The sequence below is a fragment of the Dipodomys merriami genome, unplaced genomic scaffold (genome assembly GCF_024711535.1).
Source record: "Dipodomys merriami isolate MVZ:Mamm:240054 unplaced genomic scaffold, mDipMer1.0.p SCAF_29, whole genome shotgun sequence".
Lineage (NCBI taxonomy): Eukaryota > Metazoa > Chordata > Mammalia > Rodentia > Heteromyidae > Dipodomys > Dipodomys merriami.
Window position 1 is genome coordinate 7,156,562 of NW_027204381.1, and position 5,946 is coordinate 7,162,507.

Sequence of the window (5,946 nt, forward strand, 5' to 3'; positions counted from 1 at the left end):
CTATCTGATGGTCTGTAAGTTTTACTGTCCATTCCTCTTTGATGGAGGATCTCGAGCAACAGCACGCAGTGTTGATATCCTAAACCCAAATACCTTAGGTGTAACATCTTCAGCTGCTCAGCACTTGAGAAAAATCTTGCTTGTGCCTGTCTTTCTGCCAGCTTTCTTGCAACAAAGATTATTCCTTTTTCTCTGAGCCTCAATGCACCTAAAGATAAACCTGGCACTTTTTGCCATCATGATCCAATTAACAGATATGGGAGCAGCTCAGCCTGCAACAACACACAAATTCTGGTCTGAGGCCCACAGAGAAATAGCAACGCTGTCAATGCTCTTCACACAGAGCTACCTCTCTGTTCTCATTGTGATCTCAAAGCAAAGGCCCTGCGAGCTCTGCCAGCTCGCCAAGGTCACCACTCACAACAGAATGGGCAGAAACTATGAAAATTGAGAGGAGATGGGTTGGGAGGGATGGAGGAGAATGATGAATGAAGTGGCATCGACCAAGAGGCATTGTATTTATAAACTGATTTGTTGAATAGTAACTCCTTTGCACACATACTTGATAATTAACATACAATTAAAAAAAATTAAGATAGAGGCAAGATGACCAAGGGAACGTCATCCTTTGGAAAGCGTCGCAATAAGACGCACACGTTGTGCTGCCACTGAGGTTCTAAGGCCTAACACCTTCAGAAGTCGACATGTGGCAAATGTGGCTACCCTGCAAAACGCAAGAGAAAGTATAACTGGAGTGCCAAGGCTAAGAGATGAAATAGTACCGGGACAGGTCGGATGAGGCACCTGAAAATTGTCTATCACAGATTCAGGCATGGATTCCGTGAAGGAACAACACCTAAACCTAAGAGAGCAGCTGTTGCAGCATCCAGTTCTTCTTGAGAACTTAAAAGATTAGCCATACAATAAATGCTCTGGTTTTAAAAAAAATTAAGATATTTCTGTGGGTGCAGGTTCACTAGATACTTTCCACAGCTCAGCCATTTCCAACAGCCATTTACTTCAGTTTTTTTGGTGGGAAGGAGTTGAAGGTTGATTAGGGGTAATTTTAGAACCTGGCAATAGGAAAAACATAATTTTACTTGAGAATAAACTCCCAGGAGAAAGCACACACACACACACACACACACACACACACACACACACACACACACACACACACACACACACACACACACACACACACACACACACAACACTGAACTAAGAAGTGCAAGTAGACACAAGTTCTCATATTTTCAGTCCCAAGACTTAAAAAAGTACTTCCAGTATGTAAATCGCCTATGGAATGAAAATGAAGAGGCTGCAATCAGCTTTTTTGGGGTAGACCAGAATTCAACATGACTTCAGGTCTTTCCGTATGTTTTAGGAAATATACATTGTGCAGCAGTATTTGTCAAAGCCTGGATGAGAGGCAGAGAAATACAGGTTCTTCTCTTGCTTTCTGGAGCTATGTTTAAATGAGACACAAGTCATATATCCTCATTTTACAATTTGTTGGTATTTCTTGTGTGCAGGTCGCAGAATAAGGTAGAAAGTCACGGAAAAAAAAATAAAAGATTACTTTTGTACATGCCAAAGAATATGTTACTATTTCTAATAATTTTCTACGTCTAGAAGCACCATGATCATTATCATATTTTCTCACAGATGAGAACATCTTAGCTTCTGCTTTGCTATGAGCCATAGCTGCCATCATCCTGGTTCCCTTCCTCCAGCTTGACCAATAAATGTGATCATCACTAGAATGCTAAAAGCAGCCTTCATCTTGTCTCTCGTAGACACTGTCTCTAATCAACAAATGATCCTCAGTCTGAGTGGGCTTTCTTCTAAGCTTTTTTTGGGGGGAGGGGTGGGGGTCCGGTCATGGGGCCTGAACTCGGCCTGGGCACTGTCCCTCAGTTCTTCAGCTCATTTCTTCTAAGCTTTAATGCTACAGTTTTCTTCTAGCCTTTGAACATTTTTGTCTTCAAATCAAGTATGTCTGAAACCACACTTGTTTTCTTCAATACCTTTATCCCCATTTAATTTATTAATTATCCCAGGCATGTGGTCTAACATCTTTGTATTGGTTTTTTATCTTAATTCTCTTTTTTTCTTCACTTAACGTCATCCAAGCAGTAACCCATTTCTGGTCATTATTCATACACATCTTTTCCTATCAGTTCCTATACAGGAGAACATAAAATGTATCTTTTCCAAATGAGTTTTGGTGGGGGGGGGAATGGGGGAGGGAGGGGAGGGAAGGGATAGTAAGAAAAAAACAAAGGAAGGAGTAACAATGTTCGACAAGAAATGTACTCATTACCTTACTCATGTAACAGTAACCCCTCTGTACAGCATCTTCACAATAAAATAAAAAAAAATTAAAAAGGAATATATTAAAACACCTTTATAGAAAAAATAGAAGTTTAAAAAACTCTAAAATTGTATTTAAAATTGTATTTAAGAAGCTGAGATCTGAAGACTGAGATTTAATCCAGACCAGGCAGACAAATTCGTGACACTCTTATGTCCGATTAACCAGCAAAAGCCAGAAGAAATAGAGATGTGGCTCAAATACTATAGCTTCATCCTTGAAGAAAAAGGCCCAGCAAGAGCACAAGGCCCTGAGTTCAAACCCTAGTACCAGCATGAAATTAAAGTAATTGATATTGTTTTTTTAATTAAAATTTTCAGTAGTCTCATTTTAAAACACTGGAAATATGTTACATAATAATAAGGCTTCTAGATTAATTCTATAGTCATGTATTGCACACTGGCAGAACTAAATAGAAATATTCAATTAGCATACTCTATGGCATGACAAATCCCTTTATACATACTAGAATTTGGCTAGGGGAAAAAAGATTTAGTGATATGTCTCCTTAAAAGAACTTAGTTGCTGAAGTTTTAAATTGTATAAACCTCCCAAACTCTTTTACCTAATAAAAATGTTAGCAAATCATTCTGACAAGATTTGTGTTTAAAATGTTAGATCCTGTAGATTCACAACTCTAAAAAAAATCCTATTAAATAATGTGTTTAATTTATGATGTTTGATACTTTTATATTTTAATTGTGTAGATGGAATATAATTTGTCCTGGCTGTCATCAGATAGGTGGTTTGGTACACTTCCTTCTTGTGAAATTTATGAGGAATACAGTGAAAAAAATTCTTATTTCACAACATTCGTACAACAAATAACGAATTATAAGATAGAGTTTTCTTTCAAGGATTCATAGATTCAACAGAAAGATTGAGGTAAATATATTCTAACGTTTATATTCTTATGTATACTAAATAATAAACATATCAGCCAAACCTAGATTTAAAATGCAGTGTAAAATAACCAAATCTCCCTAGTACTATTCCCTCAGCACCAGGGAGGCTGAAATAAATGGGAGGATCATGAGGTTGAGTATGGCTTGCACTACACAGTAAGACTCTCTCACAAAAGAATAAATAAAATGCAATTTTGTATCTATTATTCTGCTTTGGACTATCTAACACTACAATTTTGTATGCACTTAGTGTCTAGGGAAGGTATAATGTTTTCTCAAAATTATCTATCTAATATAAAACTCTTTATGTGAACACTCACTACCAATCTATTTCCTTCTATGCTTCATTTTGAAAACTAGAGTTATTCATTTTTATACCACTGTGGCTTTTTGTTTTTTTTGTCCTGCCAACACCCCTTCCTGGGATAATTCTGGCAAATTATTAACCTCTCTGTCTCAGAATTCTTAATTCAGCGACTACATAAAGTTCTTAGAAAAAAATTATCTGCATATGTTCAACAAGAAATCTACTCACTACCTTACATATGTAACTGTAACCCCTCTGTACATCACCTTGAGAGTAAAATTAAATTAAAAAAGCAAAAGAGTGGCTTAATAAACTTGCAAAATATTCAAAGATTTTTCACATTTTCAGGACTTAAGTTTATATTAATTTAGAAATTTTAATGTCGGGGCTGGGAAGGTGGCTCAGTGGTAGAGCACTTGCCTTGCATGCCTGAGGCCCTGAGTTCGATTCCTCAGCACCACATAAGCAAAAATTTTTAAAAAGCCAGAAGTGGCACTGTGGCTCAAGTGGTACAGTGTTAGCCTTGAGCTGAAGAGCTGAGGGACAGCACCCAGGCCCAGAGTTCAGGTCCCACAACTGGACCACTACCCCCCCAAAAAAAGAAATTTTAATGTCAAAATTCTTTTAAATTTATTTTTTATTATCTTTATTATCTTAAGTAGTTGTACAAAGGGTTTCAACCATATTGGCTTATAAATACAATTCATCTTGATCAATATTACCTCTTCCATTGTTCTCACCCATCTTTCCCAACCCTACCCAAACCCTCAAGTCATGTGGCTCCATTTTCACATATATACATTGCATATATGATTGTATTCACTCATCCTTTCTTTCTCCATTCATGGACTCCCATTCCTCTTGGCATTATCTGGGCAAAACATGTTCCAACTTACTGATATTCATTTTGATAAACTGTTAGCTCTTCAGAGGAATTATACCACTGGAATTCTCCTCTCCATAAACCATACTTAAGTTAATAAGTTTTTGTATATATGCTTATGACATTGTATATGTTTACTTAACTATTTACAAATTAGATCTAACATCCACAGCTCTGTTGCCATGACTAGTTTCAAGCCTTTCTCTATCTCGTTAAAGAGTGAGAGTCTTGTTCAGTGTATTTTACTTTTTGAGTAGCTCTTATTACCTTTTAGTTATTAGATATGGTAATGATTAAAAGCAGCAGCTGTAAGAAGCCTTTAGCGATGTGATAAGTTATCTGGTGGGTAGAGGCATGTCAAAGAATTGTCCTATGATTTGGTCTCAGTCTTCCAGAGGTTGTGGCCCTGGTCCATGAGCTTCACAAAAGTTTCTGATTAGCCTCTCACCTGAGATGGGGCAAGATGGCTACAATGGGCTGGAGTTGGGCATTTCCCTTTTCTACGCTAGTTAGGCTCTGGTTACTTTCCCTTGAAGGTAGGCCTTGACCTTGGGAGGGGCAGGGAGCTCTGTTATATTCCACAATGGTTCCTTTCCCCCATTTCTGCAGAAAGCAGGAAGTTAGTTTTCTGATATTTACAGTGACTATCTGGCACTGCTCATAGTGGTAAAACTCACAAAAGTGCTGCTTTCCCTACAGCCTTTAAAAGTGAGACCTGTCCATACCAAGCCTCCAACAATTCTTCACTTACTGGTTTTCCTGCCAAGGTAATGGTCTTCATACTGATTTCCACTCCTACTCATGAGTCTTTGCTCTGATAACTCTCATCGCCTGTATATCTCACCAATCTTGGTAACATAGGTTTGCCTCACGTAACTCTGCTATGGATTTGATAGGAATAGGTTTTTCAGTCTATTCGGGTTTTTGTCCATTTAGATATAGAAGTAATTTCCAAGTTCTTTAAACATAGAACCAGCTATCAGTGTTGAGAAAAATAATCAGGAAATTTTTTAAGAGGTAAAAATATTTTTGCATGATTCCATAATGGTAGACGCATAATAATGTGCATTTGTCAAAACTCAGAACTTATGCAATTCACAGTGAATCATAATGCACACAAGTATAAAATGTTTAATATCTTTGGGGATCTTGCTATGGAATGCTGAATGTTCTAAATTCATTAATCTAACTTTATCCAGATGCCAGTGACTCACACACCTAACCTTAGCTACTCAGGGACCTGAGATGTGAGGATCAAGGCTCAAAGCCAGCCCAGCCAGAAAAGACTGATACTCTTATCTCCAATTAACCAGCAAAAAAGTTGGAACTGGAGCTGTGGCTCAGAACCAGCCTTAAGCAGAAAAAGCTAAGTTCATACCCCAATACTAGCACACACACACACACACACACACACACACACGTAGATACATACAAATCTAACTTCACTGTAACCCTTTGAAAAGATACTGAACTA

At 37.6% G+C, this 5,946-nt stretch overlaps 1 pseudogene; it reads left to right on the forward strand.

Annotated features, from left to right (window-relative positions):
- The first annotated feature begins 606 nt into the window (after positions 1-606).
- Positions 607-900, forward strand: LOC138838761 (large ribosomal subunit protein eL37 pseudogene; annotated as a pseudogene).
- Positions 901-5,946: the final 5,046 nt, after the last annotated feature.